We start from the raw sequence: 15,491 nt of genomic DNA, 5'->3' as shown, positions 1-15,491 counted from the left end.
AAATAAAACTTTGAGAACTGTATCTGGAGGAAACCGTAACATAGATGTCTCTGCAGGAAACTGTAACATGCACTCTCGTCTGACCATGACCACTCTTGTAGTGCAATGAAAGGAAGAAGGCAGATTTGTGTTTAACGTGCCATCGACAACGAAGTCATTAGAGACGGTTGCTGTGCAATGGTCTTAGCTTGGGACGGCAAATGTAAGTCACTCTCTGATTTCCCTACTGATATTAGGGGTTCTCCTCTACAATAATATTCAGAGAAACTTCGATTTTCCTATTTCCTTTGGCCCGGGAACATTTTTCCGGACGATGTCTCCGACACTCTGTTACGCTGCATCGCTAAAAATCTTTCCGGGCCCGGCACGTCGCAGTACGTTCGCAGTGACGTTAGTGGTTGTGATGGGGGCGAGCAGCAGTAGCATTTTCCATAGCGAACGTTAGCGAATTTTGGCTACTCATAAGAGAAATGATTCGTCGGTAACGGGTTACGCACTTTTAACTCGGTTGATACTACCGAAGAGAAAAGCGTGATTACGATCACAGTCGCCGTCTTCAGAGTTTTGTTCGAACTACTACACTAAAACCTTCTTATAACTGTTTCGACATCTGTCAGCAGCTGAACTACAAAAGCCATAAGCCCGCCTTAACGACGACGATAAAAACTTTCTAGGAAGGGAACGTACAGCGACTGTGTAAAAAGTGTAACTGGCGCGTTCCGTAACTGAAAGGAAGAATGCGAGCGCGATAGAACAAGACACGACTCGCGTTACGTGAACTTTACGAGTACGCTGGCTCCGATTCCCAGACGCCGGCTATGCTCTCACACGTCGTTGCAAAAGCAGTTCCCTTCCTGCTCTCACCTTTCACCGTTCTGGTTCACTGGTAATGCACGCATCACACGCATTAACTGTAACAGCCGTGGCGGCGCTGTAGTTAACACGATCATCGCTTCTGGCACTACGAAATAGCACTGCTCGTGCCTGCAATCTTGGAAGTGCTGGCGCTAGGAATGGGAGTGTTCGGTGCTAGAAGAAGCACAGTCTACATCTCCATCCGATCTACACTCCGCAAGGCACCGCACGGGTGTGTGTCTGCTGCTACTTTGCGTAACACTGTTAGTTCCCCTTTTCCTGTTCCAATAAATAAATGTAAATGTCGTGTGGCTAGGACCCCCCGTCGGGTAGACCGTTCGCCAGGAGTAGGTAATTCGAGTTGACGCCACTTCGGCGACCTGCGCGTCGATGGGGATGAAATGATGATGATTAGGACAACACAACACACCGTCCCTGAGCGGAGAAAATCTCCGATCTAGCCGGGAATCGAACCTGGGCCCTTAGGATTGACATTCCGTCGCACTGACCACTCAGCTACCGGGGGCGGACATGCCTGTCCCAATCACGAATGGTTCGCGGGGAAGAACGATTGTTGGTAAGCCCCTGCTTGACTTCGATTCTCTCTACTTCATGGTCTTTGTGCAAGACACAAGTAAGAGGTATCATAGACTCTTCCAGTAACGTAAGTTATCCAAACGTTAACAGCAAAGGTTTGCCACTGGAGTTGGCGGATCATCTACGACAGCTGTGTTCAAATGGTTCAAATGGCTCTGAGCACTATGGGACTTAACATCTGAGGTCATCAGTCCCCTAGAACTTAGAACTACTTAAACCTAACTAACCTGAGGACATCACACATATCCATGCCCGAGGCAGGATTCGAACCTGCGACCGTAGCGGTCGCGCGGTTCCAGACTGAAGCGCCTAGAACCGCTCTGCCACACTGGCCGGCGACAGCCGTGTCCTAGAGTATAGAGGGTGTCCCAATCTATCGGAGACAGATCTTCTAAAGCGACTAGGTTCAGCAACTTTTGCAATCATAATAATTGTCAATTTTGAGGATATAGAAATTAGTAAGCTAACATACTTTGCATACTTTCACTCTCTGATGTCATACGGTATAGTATTTTGGGGTAACTCAACATTTAGACAAAAATTATTCACTGTTCAAAAGAAAGTGGTTAGAATAATGTCCGCGGTTCATAGTCGCACATCTTGTAGACATCTTTTAAAAGATTGGGAATTCTTACAACAGCCTCACAGTACATTTACTCACTAATGAAATTTGTGCTCACCAACATGGAACACTTTAAAAACAACAGTGACAGTCCTGATTATAATATCACAAAAACAGACTTACACTATCCTTTACTCAACCTATCTTTGGCACAGAAAGGGGTAAAATATGCTGCTATAAAAATGTTCGACAAATTACCAGATGAAATAATCTCTCTCTCTCTCTCTCTCTCTCTCTCTCTTTCTCTTACACACACACACACACACACACACACAGCGAGAGAGATAAACATCATCAGTAGACGTTAGTTTTCAATGTATACTTCGTTTGGTAAACAAAGTAAACAGGAGGAAACACATAATGGACTCATAATATTTACGTCTTTTTCGAATAAATATCTTTAACTAGTGGCAAAAGAATAATAGTGCACCGCAAAGAAGAATGTGAAACATGGTGAACAGTGTGAAAGAAAAAGTTCAGAATATAAAATTGTGCTTATATTTCGGAAATGAAGTGGTAGTGGACGAACTCCGACGAGATGAGAGAAAACGCAGATGCCAACAAATTGTAAGTAATTACTTATTTGCAAAAAAAAGAGACGTGGACTGTTTTATAATCTAAAAATAACAAAACTGTATCGTTCTAGATTGCACTGAAGATGCCTTAGAGTAAGAAAAAGGCGAAATGCGCCTGGGAAAAATAAATTAAATTGCAGCGAGAAAAGGCGATTTTATTAACAAAACAAAATTTACGTACTTGCTGCGCAAACAAAGTCGTTAATTACAAATGTACCAGGATTGAATGAAAAGTAAAGCCTCCACCTTCGTAACTCTTCAACAGTTGGCAGCATTGGTATGCGTTAGGAACTGGCTTGTTCCGTAGCCTCTTCTCTACAGCTTCAGTTGACGGGAAGCCTTAGCATCGAACGGTTGTGTTGTTACAGTGTAAAGTATGGAACCCTGCGCAGACGGTCGGTCAGTGCGTGCTGTCATTGAATTCTTGACACCAGAAGGTGTCACTCCAAAGGAGGTTCATCGGAAAATGAAAGCAAACTCTGAAACGACGGCTAACAAGGATCCGAAAGGAAAAGGGAAATGGCTTCCTGCAGCATGACAGTGCCAAACCACACACTTCACGTGCCGCCACAGCAGAACTTCGGAGACTGAATCTCACCACCGTACGGCATCCTCCATACAGTCCAGATTTAGCACCGTCTGACTTCCATCAGTTCCCGGTAATGAAAGACGATCAGCGGAGACATTATTATGCTTTTGATGAAGACGTTGAGAGAAGTGTGAGACTGTGTTTGCGAAAACAGTGTCAACTTCTTCCGTGACGGCTTCAGAAAACTAGTTCATCGTTGGCAGAAATATGTGCAACTGGTTGGTAATTACGTGGAAAAGTGAATATTGGTAATTAAAGATGAGAGTCTAAGGATTATTTCTACGTTTGATTTATTAAAATATTCCCATCCAAACCAAATTAATGAAGGTGGAGGCATTACTTTTCATTAAACCCTCGTATTACAACGTAGAACAAAGAAGTGGATATAAAAATATGAGACAATATTAATGTGTCTAAGAACTATCTTTTGTGTCAAAGAACACTTGACATATGTCATCGCCGTATTTTTCGTAATCTGCTGCGTTATTTATTGCATTATACGGCTGACTTTCCCGTCCTAGTTCAGCATTTCTGGTACACCAAATATTTCACACAAACACGACAATCACAAATGGTGTCGAGAGTAGGCTTTTAGTGCTTCTTACTTCGTCGACCATCTCCCAATGCACCGAAAGATAGAACTGCTAGGCGACATGGTTCGTTGTTGATGTTGTCGCTCTGATACGTCGAAAAGCTCCGCGCTACCTCACGAACTTGCTATGAAGTGTCACGCTCGTATAAGGTGCAGACGAGGGAGTCACGAGGATCATGACACACTCCATCCCTAGTAATAAAAGATTAATAAAAAACAAAAAGACGTGGTTATTTTTGGACATATTTAACTTTTCAGATATCTTATATAATATCCGGAGAATAAACTGGCGTGTAAACTAAGAGTCCCGTAAATGCAAGGAATTCTAGAAATTACGAGCTGTCTCCAATACAGGATACTTTTTAGTTGCCTGTCCACGTGGATGGGCTTCTTCCCTGAGTACCTGCAGAGAAAACTTCAGCCAGGTTAAATGTACTCATTCACAAGCTCACGCTACCTACGACTAACAACATTCCAAATCCGAAACGGTTCGTGAGTCCGCAGGTGGAATTAACAAACCAGACGAAGTTCAATAAGGCAAGACTGAAAGAGAAAGAACCTCGATTAAAAATAAAATTAACAGAAAGGCTGACTTCCCGAACGTAGAGGGCAATGGCTCAATGAAACAGCATTCCTCTTATTTCACGCTCACATAGCCAAAGCTTGGAGGCCTGTTGTCACAGTGGTAACTCAAGAGAAATTCTGATAACGGTGAGCGCACACTACGGTTTTATATTGTGTAAATTGTGATATAACATAAGCTGTGAGAATTTGTTGCTATGATATTAAACCAGTGGTATTTCTCGAAATTTCCGGACGAACGCTTTTAAAATGCTGCTCATCTCTGAATTGAAATTCTTGACGTTGCACAAAAGCAGTGTAGCAGCACTTACGAGAACGAATTATATAATAATAATAGTAATTATTATTATTATTATTATTATTATTACATCAAAACGATTTATACATGGTGTAAACGAGAATTGCTTACAACGTACCAGATCAGTTTAGGGGACATCCAGACGATCAGTTTGATATAGGACACTTGTGGTATATCATGCCGGGAAACCACCTCAAATTGACCTATAAAAGTCACCCAAGTACGGCGCTCGTGCAGCACAACCTGCTTTCACACATACAAATTGTAGAACTAACTTCTTTTTCAGTTTTCTCTCAACATTTGTTAATTTTACCACCGTAAAGTTAACAACTAAATCGATTTGTTTGTCTGGCTACCCCGCGCGGTCTGAGGCTTCTTGTCAGGGTCCGGGCGGCTCTCCCCGCCGGAGGTTCGAGTCCTCCCTTCGTTTATGAAATAACACTTATCTAGTTAACATTTTAGGTTTACTCTAGCCGCAGAAGGATCAGAGGTCAGTTCTTTATTATCTCGTTTCATAGTTATACACTACAAAGTGCGAGGCGTCAACTGATTTTCTCTGCTGGTTCCCACCAGTATGTCGCAGATTTTCCTTGCACCTGTCATTAATCACTATAATTGCCTATTTCATAAACGATGCGGTATATTGGCACAGAATGTGGAACGTACACAGTTTCAGCAGGCATAGATCGTCTTTGGCATTACAAAAAGAAAAAGTCGCATGGTGCTGTTGGCTAGGAGACGCCTGATTAAGGAGCGTCCCCTCCATCCAAGCACAATGATCCCTTTCCTCTGCGTGGGTGATAACTTTTTCTTAACTGGATCTGTTGACTGTAGATGAACGTAATGGTTGTGTGTTCAGTGTGATGTCACGTTTGTGTTGCATGACGATGAGAGAAGGGATGGGGTGAAACCAGGTGCTGGCACATAACCTACTCCCCTCATCTACACCTACATCTGCATGTACATGGATACTCTGCAAATCACATTGAAGTGCCTGGCAGAGCGTTCATCGAACCACCTTCACAGTTCTCTATTATTCCAATCTCGTATAGCCCGCGAAAAAAACCAAAACCTATATCTTTCCGTGCGAGCCCTGATTTCCCTTATTTTATTATGGTGATCGTTTCTCCCTATGTACGTCGGCGTCAACAAAACATTTCCCATTCGGAGGAGAAAGTTGGTGATTGAAATTTCGTGAGAATATTCCAGCGCAACGAAAAACACTTTTGTTTAAATGATGTCCACCCAAAATCCTGTACCATTTCAGTGACACTCTCTCGCCTACTTCGCGATAATACAAAACGTGCCGCCCTTCTTTGAACTTTTTCGATATACTCCGTCAGTCCTATCTAATAAGGATCCCAAACAGCGTAGCAGTATTCTAAAAGAGGACGGACAAGCGTATTGTAGGCAGTCTCTTTAGTAGATCTGTTACGTTTTCTAAGTGTCCTGCCAATAAAACGCTGTGTCTGGTTAGTCTTCCCCATAACAATGTCTATGTGTTCCTTTCAATTAAAATTGTTCTTAATTATAATTCCAAGATATTTAGTTGAATTTACGGCCCTTACGTTTGACTGATCCATCGTTTAACCGAAGTTCGGATTCCTTTTAGCACTCATGTGGATGGCCTCAGACTTTTCGTTATTTTGGGTCAATTGCCAATTTTCGCATCATATAGATCTCCTTTCTAAACCGTTTTGCAGTTTGTTTTGAGATCCTGATGATTTTACTACTCGATAAACGACAGCGTCATCTGCAAACAACCTAAGACGGCTGCTCAGATTGTCTCCCAAATCGTTTGTATAGATAAGGACCATCAAAGCGCCTACAACACTATCATGGGGAACGCCAGAAATTACTTCTGTTTTACTCGATGACTTTCCTTCAGTTACTACGAACCGTGACCTCTCTGACAGGACACATAACTGACAGTCACATAACTGAAACGATATTCTACAAGAACGTAATTTCGCTACAAGTCGCCGTGTGGTCCTGTGTCAAGAGTCGTCCGAAAATCCAAAAATACGAAATCAATTTGAAATCCCTTGTCAATAGCAGTCAACACTTCGTGCGAGTAAAACGCTAGTTATGTTTCACAAGAACGATGTTTTCTAAAACCGTCTTGACTGTGTGTCAATAAACTGTTTTCTTCGAGGTAATTCATAATGTTCGAACACAATATACGTTTCAAAATCCTGCTGTTTATCGGTGTTAATGATATGGGCCCGTAATTTAGTGGATTACTCCTACTACGTCCGCCCCGATAGCTGAGTGGTCAGCGCGGCGGACTGACACGCGAAGGGGCCCGGGTTCGATTCCCGGCTGGGTCGGAGATTTTCTCCGCTCGGGGACTGGGTGTTGTGTTGTCCTCATTATCATTTCATCATCCTCAGTGGAAGGCACCGGGAAACCACCACTGGAATCACTTCCCTAGACGCTCATGCGATGGACCTCTCTGACGAGGATTCCCTCATGACAAGGCCTGCTGTAAGGCAGAACACAAAGAAGTTTACACCTACTACCTTGCATGGTATTAGCTTGACCGCCGGGCTTAACGTCCCCACCTTACAGACGGATCACAAGCAACGATGTCACATATCCTCACTTCGTGAAACACTGGGGAGAACTTTGGTATTTACCGAGCGAGGTGGCGCAGTGGTTAGCACACTGGACTCTCATTCGGGAGGACGACGGTTCAATCCCGCATCCGGCCATCATGATTTAGGTTCTCCGTGATTTCCCTAAATCGCTCCAGGCAAATGCCGGGATGGTTCCTTTGAAAGGCCACGGCCGACTTCCTTCCCCGTTCTTCCCTAATCTGATGAGACCGATGACCTCGCTATTTGGTCTCTTCCCCCAGACAACCCAACCCAACTTTGGTATTTAGTCTAGGATAGTGGCGCGAGGTTTGATAATCATAAATCTTACGCCTCTACCTCTTCTCCCCTTGCCGGCCAAATTCCGGTGGTGAATAATTCTTCTACCACCGGGATTGGAACAGACCACCTTCACGTTGAGTGCCAGTGCAGAGGCGTGCGATTGCGACCTCGGCAAAGGAGGAGGCATTTTAAGCTGGATGTTAACTCACCAGACGTCCTGTTTCCCTAGGAGTTGGGTAATGTTTCCGAACATTTTGGCCGCCACAGAGTAGATGGGCGAACCTTGCTTTGTCTTTGTCTTTATTGGTTTTGAGCCCTTCCATTAGCGTTAGTGATTTTGACTGCCCGCCGGATAAGACGATATGAGTACACATAGCTTTGGAACTCTGCTCGTATGTGTAATATATCTTCGGTGAGATTCACTTTGTCTGACAGCGCGAAGGATCTATAGACTAGAGTCATCTGCATGGTAGTGAAACGGAACGCATATAAACAATCGAGCTCGGTTACGCTGTATCTTTTACTGTCGGGAACGAGACAGCGTTTTGACGATAGGTGGGACTGTCGTTCTGCTTGACCCTGCACTCGCTGACACTGTTGGAAACAGCCCCCAAACAAAGTGTGTCGTCCATAAAGTCGATAATATACTCTAAAAATTATCCTTATGTAGTGACGATCCTTATGAAGGGCTTCGTTGAGGAGATTTTATTTTACAGTAAAGAGAACAATAACTGCATAGCGTCGCTTTCTTAACGGTCTGAAGCAAAGATACGATTTTCCATTTTTTTACTTGTGCATTATTCCCTCACGTTAACCGTATGGCACTCATCCTTGAGGAGCACGCGTAGGGACTCCGTTGTTCTCCGCCGTCTCCGAACTGGACATACGCGGTTGACCCACAGCTATCTCCTTCGCCGTGAGAACCCGCCCAAGTGTCGCTGTAATGCAGGGCTGAAAGTGGTCCATCTTCTGATGGACTGCCCCCCTCTAGCCCCCTTGCGGCACTCCTTTAATTTACCAGTTGCACTGCCTTTAATTCTAGGTGACGATGCCTCTATTGCTGACTCAGTTTTACATTTTATCCGTGCAGCTGGGTTTTATCACTCACTCTAGTGTGGGTGCTCTCGTATGATTTCTCAGGCTACACCCACTCCAGCGCTTTTAATTGTGACGTGGATACCAAAATAGTGTCTTTTATGGTAACAAGTTGTGTCGGTACCTCTATCAACGCTTTCCAGCTGGAGGTTCTTCGTTTGTAGTTGAGTGGTTGACCTTTTACTTGATCCATCAACCACTGTAGGCTGTTTTACTCAAGTCAACTATTTTCTCTGCTCCTTTTAAGTGTCTTCTGTTTTGTGTTATTGCGGTGTTCATATTAGCTCTGTACCCCTTGGTGTTCCTTCCCTCTGGGTGCAGAGGTTACGCTTTTACTGTATAGGCCTTTTACAAGTATGTCTGTTTGGAACAGGGGACTGATGACCTCGATGTTTAGCCCTCACCAAACCCCAAAAGCGAAAAACCAACCGCAAGTTAAAAACATTCAAAAAGCTTTGGTTCTGGTTGGTTAGGTATTATGGTGACAATTGTGTCGCAGAATAAGTGATCATAGTATTTTTGTCGAGAGTGACAGATCACACATGAAGGCTACATCATTGTAAATGAAGCTGTAGATGTGTCCGATTTATTCCGAATACGAATACAGTGTTCAGTGAATCGTCTCAGTGGATCCATCGGTCGTGATGTTCAGGATTAAAATGTCGTTCACAGTGCTAGCGAGAAGAAACGAAACAATTCGAATCACAGACCTATATATCTATCCGAAACCAGTTGCAACGACGAGTAGCAGAGTAGCAGCATCACTCTCTTCTTTCGTCCATAATAAGAACTGTTTTAACGCCCTGTTACAATGACGAGCAGAGAATACGTCTACCCTGACATGGTTTATCAAACACTAAACACAGGCTCATTAACCGAAAGTTCCATGTGAGTGAAGAGCATCAGCAAACTCTGTAGTGTTAAAAACGCTGTTTCTATCTTTGTTTCGTCGTCTTAGTCTTCTCGATAGCAACAAAACTCAAGCAGCTCCTCATTAACATTACCTTTAAAATTTTTGTACAATATGAGGCCAATGTTAGCCTTTTACAGTGTGACTGATAGTATGATGTATGGGTGAACGAGAGGGAAAATGGGAAAGAACGAGTGCGATTTTAACCGAGATTTTATTTTGTTGTTTAACGCTGTAGACGTCTTAAATGTGCTAATAACTCCACAGCTGAGTGCCCTTAACCCTCAAACACACACACACACACAATCACACACACAGTCTCGATTATGTATTAAATTCATTCACAGATCTCGCAGGATATGAAATGTCTTTTATAAGTCAAATGACAGTCATCTCATCTCATGCAGTATCTTCCTAGGGTATCTAGGGTTAATATTTGTCTGTCTTACAGGGGACCGCGCCTACTAGTCATGACCGATTTTGTCCAATTTTATGCTATATGCAATTTAAAGTGACGTAAGTGAAAGCTCCAGACGACTGAGCATTTGGAAAGAAAAGTAGTTCTGGCGAGTGTCAGAAGAGCCATGAGTATTTCTGTTAGTGTATTGTCTTGGCGGTAGAAAGTATGCAGTTGTGGAACCGTGTCCCTAGGCGGAAGTTTTTGATTTTCAATTTTTACGTTGCTTCAACAGCAAATAAACCCAAATAACGCTAAACATATCGTATTTGTTAATATTTTCATAAAGACATGAAACGGAAAGGCAAAGGAAAAATTTGGGAATGCAGATAAATTTCCAGGAAGGGATTGTAAGGCGTACACGAGAACTGCGTGTGTAAAGTTAGATACTTTTATTATTCTACAATCGATGTCATACACGTGCTGGGATGATATTCATCGTAAAACAGGGGAAGCAGTAATTTTCTCAGCATTTTCCACACGTTGTAAACCTTGCATTTTAACAATTACATGGCTGTTTTAAAGTTTATCTTGAAAACAAACTTATAAAAAGTTCTCTCTTATCACTTATTTGGCAGTAAACCACGTGCAACGCATCATTTCGGCAAATATTGGCGAGGGTAGCTGGTCATGTGTAGTGAAATGCATTTAGATGCAATCTTCTCGGGAAGTTATTTCTTCTTCTCTCTCGATGTGATTAGAGCATTTTTTAAGATTTTTTATCGAATTATTTACCTCACGGCTAAAACAGACATGGTAGCTGCCGAGGTCTACGCGAAGGTCAAAGCTAAACTAACGCAGTACGCAGCCCCGTACACTTTAATTGCAGTTCCTTCTTGGAAGTTAGTTACAGATTCCTCGTGGACGCTGTAAGTACAACCTTTTCTCGGAAATGACTATACGACCCTCGACATATCTTTACACGCCAACCGCTGCCTGGGCAGCACGATAACATAAACGGTTCATACCTCACCCAACCGGCGCCACGAATGTTGTTTTTTCTAAACACTCGGCCATCTGGAGCTCCCATTTTGTCACTTTCGTGTCTGGCGAAGCCATTTATATACCATACATGTGGACGAGATCGATTATGATGACTAGGCACGGTCCCTCTGTAAGACACACAAATATTTACCCTGCGTACTCTAGGAAGATATGAGATGAAACGACTATCGTATCTTCCAAGATCTGTGAATGAATTTCATACATAACCAATGCTGTTTTTCAGAGATATATTTCTGCTGTTACTGGAGGTTAGTAAAAAGACGTTCATCTAATCAGTCTTTTGATGTAAACTGGATCACAGGAAACAGGTGAACGAAAATAGAGATAGGAATCTGACGGGGACATGCTAGAGGAATCATTGCCCAATCCACCTTAAATGATTTAAGAAAACCACGGAAAAACTAAAATCTGTGTGACTGGTTTGCCACTGGATCCCCCATACATGAGTCCCGTATCTTAACCAACGTAACATCAAAACCTTAATCATCTAAAACTACATCTATTTCAATACTCTGCAGATCACAGGACTCTATTAATGATTCCTTCCTTCTGTTCATAGGTCGTCCCCGTGGACACATTACAACTACACCAAGACTGTGGAAAATAATCGAAATTACGACACCACGTTCTTGTCTGTTAAAATCACATACGTTACATGCGTTGCCTTCGGTGTACCGTGCCAGCCGCGGTCTGTAGGGACGACATTCTGCAACGGCAGGAAAACCTCTTCGTGGTTTATTGAGATGTAGACGTCATTTAATGGACAATAATGTCCACACAGAGCCAACATGAATAAGGCACAGGGCTAGAGTGGACAGCTCACTACTCGGATTTAGATAATAATGAACAAGCGTTGGACGCAACGGGTCTGAGGAACGTGGTCTTGAAACCACCGATGCTGACTGCTATCTTCTAGATGGTTCTTACCCAGCAACTGACGGCCTGCTCTACAATATACGCAGTCGTTTTGCATCTTATACTTCCCTGTGAGCGCTTCACACACACAGCAGGCGTGGCCCACAGCCCGTGGTGACTTTCTGAGACACCTTGCATTCATATCAGTTTGTTACGCCTCAAAATACACTGCTGGCCACCGTAAATGCAACACCCTGAAGGAAGCATCCGAATCAAGTGAAATTTACACCATTAGTTTGCAGCGATGAGATATGCAACTGATTAGAATTTCAGCGCAGACGCACATCACGCGCGCCTGTGGCGCCACCTCATAGCGCCATTTAAGGCTTGACGATTTCGACGAGTGTACGTTCGGCACGTGTGTTTACCTTGTGGTTGTTTCACAAGACGATCAGTTATGCCTCGTAGACAACAGCGAACATCTTTTGATCAAGTATCCGAGTTCGACAGAGGAAGGATAGTGGCTTACCGAGATTGTGGATTATCATACAGAGAAATCGCTAGTCATGTTGGACGAAACCAAACAACTGTAATGCGGATATGTGACCGTTGGATGCAGGAGGGTACGACGGACCGACGTGGTCGATCGCATTCACCTCGGTGCACCACTGCACGTGCTGATAGGCAAATTGTGCGCATGGCAGTGACGGATCGCTCAGTGACACCCCGAACCATAGCACAGCACATTGCGTCTGTAACGCATCATCCAGTGTCTGCGCGTACCATTCGACGCCGTTTACAGCAGAGTGGTCTGTCCGCAAGACGTCCATTGCTTCGTCTACCATTGACGCAGAACCACAGACGTCTCCGTCGCCAATGGTGTGATGACAGACGGATGTGGACGGCAGAATGGAATGACGTTGTCTTTACTGACGAGGCACGCTTCTGTCTGCAGCACCACGATGATCGGATTCGAGTGTGGAGACACCGTGGAGAGAGGATGCTGGACAGCTGCATTATGCACCGCCACACTGGTCTTGCACCGGGTATTATGATATGGGGCGGTATTGGATATTACTCTCGCACGCCTCTAGTACGCATTGCCGGTACTTTAAATAGCCGGCGCTACATATCCGAGGTGCTGGAGCCAGTTGTCCTTCCTTACCTTCAGGGCATTTACGGTGGCCAGCAGTGTATTATAAGGGCACGTTCTGGCAATCGCTATCGCCGTGTTTCATGCTATGTTTGGGATATAAGCCAGCTTATGAGCTCGCCTGCTTAGCTAAGTGCTAAGAGTGCCTGATTTATGTGGACGACTCGGTTCGATTCTCGGTACTGCCAGGGATTTGTCCATCGTGGGAGGACAAACAGCATGCATTCAGCATCGTGATACCAAGTGAGGAATATTTGAGTGACAAGGTCTGGGTAGCTGGCAACTGTGGGGAGAGCGGTGAATTAACACAGTACCCCTGCACATCGCATCCGAATGACGCCATTATCTGAGGGTGACACGGTGGCCAGTCGGGACTGAATGGCTCGACAGGACCATTGGGCGGAGCTTTCACTTTTTAGTCAACTTATGAACCTGAGTGCCATTATCATGTAGCTTTACAATTATTTTTGTATAATTAACATATAGTTTCACAACGCATCAGTTAGGTCAGGTCGGATCAGTTTTCCCTTCCACAAGAAAATAGTTCCGGTGAGTGAAAATTGCGAAAGAAATTGTATATGCTGTACTAAGTAGCGTTCGATTACATCATTGTCTAAAACCCGCACGGAACAATACAAGTAGTAACCATCGAGAATGAAGTAAAGCAACCGGTCGCGGTGGCCGAGCGGTTCTAGGCGCTTCAGTCCGGAACCGCGCGACTACTACGGTTGCAGGTTCGAATCCTGGTTCAAATGGCTCTGAGCACTATGGGACTTAACTTCTGTGGTCATCAGTCCCCTAGTACTTAGAACTACTTAAACCTAACTAACCTAAGGACATCGCACACATCCATGCCCGAGGCAGGTTTGGAACCTACCACCGTAGCAGTCACGCGATTCCAGACTGAAGCGCCTAGAACCGCTCGGCATTGAGTCAAACACACCTTGGATGGCGTGTACAGGTACAGCTGCCCATGCAGCTTCAACACGATACCACATTTCATCAGGAGTATTGTGACGAGCCAGTTGCTCGGCCACCATTGACCAGGCGTTTTCAATTGGCGAGACATCTGGAGAATGTGCTGGCCGGGGAAGCAGTCGAACATTTTCTGTATCCAGAAAGGCCCGTACAGGACCTGCAACATGCGGTCGTGCATTATCCTGCTGAAATGTAGGGTTTCTCAGGGATCGAATGAAGGGTAGAGCCACGAGTCGTAACACATGTGAAATGTAACGTCCACTGTTCAAAGTGCCGTCAATGCGAACAAGAGGTGACCGAGACGTGTAACCTATGGCACCGCATACCATCAAGCTGGGTGATACGCCAGTATGGCGATGACGAATACACGCTTCCAATGTGCGTTCACCGCGATGTCGCCAAACACGGATGCGACCATCATGATGCTGTAAACAGAACCTGGAAAATGACGTTTTGCCATTCGTGCACCCAGGTTTGTCGCTGAGTACACCATCGCAGGCGCTTCTGTCTATGATGCAGCGTCAAGGGTAACCGCAGCCATTGTCTCCGAGCTGATAGTCCATGCTGCTGCAAACGTCGTCGAACTGTTCGAGCAGATGGTTGTTGTCCTGCAAACATCGCCATGTGTTGACTAAAGGATCGAGACGTGGCTGCACGATCCTTTACAGCCATGCGGATAAGATGCCTGTCGTCTCGATTGCTAGTGATACGAGGCCGTTGGGATCCAGCACGGCGTTCCATATTACCCTCCTGAACCCACCGATTCCATATTCTGCTAACAGTCATTGGATCTCGACCAACGCGAGCAGCAATGTCGCGATACGATAAATCGCAATCGTGACAGGCTACAATCCGACCTTTATCAAAGTCGGAAACGTGATGGTACTCATTTCTCCTCCTTACACGAGGCATCACAACAACATTTCACCAGGCAACGCCCCACAAGGCATGCAGGGGAATTTCTATGTATTTTGGAAAGTATAAAAGTGGTACTGATGGAAGTAAAGCTGTGAGGAAGGATAGTATGTCGCGCCTGAAAAGCTCAGTCGAGAGATCATTTGCCTACTACAGGCAGAGGTTCTTGGTTTGAGTCCCGGTCAGCCACACAGTTTTAATCTGCCAGGAATTGTCTAAGATTTGCTTACCGGCAGATGTTTCGTCTCCGTGGGTCAAGCAGATGTTTAACAGCAGGTAGATTTGGAAGATCAATTGTCGATCCACATCATCACATTCTTGTGGCGAGGAGGATGGTAGGTTGGCTGTTTGAGGACACGCCAAGCGGAGAGAGGGCGGAAGGCATTGGCAGCCAGTGGTCCGCGCTCTGCTTCGTATTGTGTGGCACCGCGGGCCCTGGCCGGCTGCCCGCGGGAGAAAGAGCAGCAGTGAAAGTGTTCCGTGTATCAGCAGCCGGCCGTCTATTGGCACCGACTGGCGCCCTCTCCTCGTCTC

The 15,491-nt window shown here is 44.8% G+C and overlaps 1 protein-coding gene across 1 annotated transcript in view; it reads left to right on the top strand.

The window, feature by feature from the left end:
• Nucleotides 1-15,491, top strand: part of LOC126248183 (histone-lysine N-methyltransferase 2D-like) — a 100,295-nt gene that overhangs the window by 31,750 nt on the left and 53,054 nt on the right. The window lies entirely within an intron of this gene.

This window comes from Schistocerca nitens, chromosome 3, assembly GCF_023898315.1.
Source record: "Schistocerca nitens isolate TAMUIC-IGC-003100 chromosome 3, iqSchNite1.1, whole genome shotgun sequence".
Taxonomy (NCBI): Eukaryota; Metazoa; Arthropoda; class Insecta; order Orthoptera; family Acrididae; genus Schistocerca; species Schistocerca nitens.
Note: the sequence above shows the minus strand (reverse complement) of the source record. Positions and strands in the feature narration are given on the sequence as shown.